Raw genomic sequence first — 1,968 nt, 5'->3', positions numbered from 1 at the left:
GAAGAATGAATGAATGTCCTTCGCTATTTTCCCTTTCCCATGGGAATCCCTTTTCAGGCCTATTCCTGTTCCAAAGTCCTATTCCGAGATGAGGGCCTTGAAAATTTGTCTTTAAAAAATGGAGAGGGGGTGCAATCAGGCTACAAATCCACAAATTTAAAAGATGGGTGCTTTCCTTTCAAGCAGCTCTTGCCAATAAAATGGAATTGCTCTCATTGGTTTTGCTCTCAAGCAAGCTACAACTGGGATGAGCTAAGAACTCAAGAAATGGACCCAGAAATAGGTTTTAATCTACACAGGACAGCCAGCACGATTGCAGCCCACATATCTTAAAGTTGCCAAGTTTGAAAAAATACTGTATTATAGGAATATTATATATTCCTTTTACCGAAGCATAAAGTCCCCCTCGTCCCCAGTTCTAGTTGGTGGGCTGTTTTGTTTTTGAGGGTCCTTGATGCTCTCTAAGCTCGGTCGTTTTCTTGCAGACGTCTCATTACCCAAACTAGGTAACATCATCAGTGCTAGTAGCAGTGCTTTCATTACCCTAGTTTGGGTAATGAAACACCAGCAAGAAAACAACCAAGCGCGGAGAGCACTTTAGACAGTGGTGGCGAACCTATGGCACGGGTGCCAGAGGCAGCACTCAGAGCCCTCGCCATCGCCCCAGTCCTAGGCCTTCAGCTGGGTTTTATAAAACCTTTTTGCTTTAGGCCTCTGCCGTGTACAAAAAAAAAAAGGTTCAATCAATCAGTCAATTTCAATTTCTCGTGAGAAAAAAAAAGATCTTGCAAAGTTGGAATTGATTGATTGAACTTTTTATTCCCACCCAGTCTGCCGTTACCACTGCAGCCACGGCCAGCCAATGGGCCACGCCCAGCCAATGGGCCACACCCACCCGGCACCCTACGATGCATAAGTGGATTTTGGGTTGCAGTTTGGGCACTCAGTCTCTAAAAGGTTCTCCATCACTGACTTAGGACCTCCTCATTTCAACCCTGAGCTACAAATATTCTCCTTTATTGTTTCGACTTTATAGCCGAGGGGGACCATCGGATCAGGCAGAGGAGAGGGAACGAGTCCCTGCCAGCCTTCCGGGGATTTCAAAGCCTCGGGTTTCAAAGGAGCCCCCGTGCATCTGGTATGAAGAAGCCCCGCTCCTAGTCTGACTACCGCGGCTGACTAGATTCTAGGGGCCGACCTTTCCCCATCGGATCAGAAAGGCAGGTGGTGAATATTTTTGTTGGGAGGAAGAAGTGGTGGCGTGGAGAGAAAAAACTTCGTCAACGGTTTCCCAAGGCTGGGCACCTTCGGAGGCCGGCTGGAAAAAAGAAAGAGAGAAAGCGAGCTCCCCCTCACCTCCCCATTTAGTAAGTCTGATGTCCAGGCAGTTTTGCACCAGGACGCAACACCTAACCTAGAAATACGGTTTATTTAATGAACGGTTCAATGTACGATTCTTCGTTCGGGAGGTTTTTCCCATTTCCTCCTCTATCTAGCGAGGGCTCTTTTCCTCTCCTTCTCAAAGCGGAGCGGTTGGGACTGCAGTTGCCTTAAACCAGGGCTCTTCAAACTTGGCCCTGTTATGGCTTGTGGACTTCAGCTCCCACGCTGGCTGAGGAATTCTGGGAGTTGAAGTCCACAAGTCATAACAGGGCCAAGTTTGAAGGCCCCTGCCTTAAACAAAACGAGCTCTGCCGATTGGGCAGTAGGAGCCCAGAGCCTAAAGCGGACGCCACAGGCTGAGAAATTTTCGCTAGCCGTGGTGGACGCCCATCTGTCAGGGAAGCTGGCGCTGAAAAATGTTCCTTCACCGACGGTTGCTTGGGAAAAAAAACTTTTAATGAAAATAATAATAAAAAAATATTCCTGCAATGATGGGATCAGTCATCCACTCCTGGATGACTTCCGTTCCCAGCTACAATTCACTGATAGATTCGAGAAGATTCAATTTAAGCAGAGAGAATCATG

Source organism: Protobothrops mucrosquamatus, unplaced genomic scaffold (genome assembly GCF_001527695.2).
Source record: "Protobothrops mucrosquamatus isolate PMUCROS unplaced genomic scaffold, P.Mucros_1.0 scaffold597, whole genome shotgun sequence".
NCBI classification, from domain to species: domain Eukaryota; kingdom Metazoa; phylum Chordata; class Lepidosauria; order Squamata; family Viperidae; genus Protobothrops; species Protobothrops mucrosquamatus.
Note: the sequence above shows the minus strand (reverse complement) of the source record.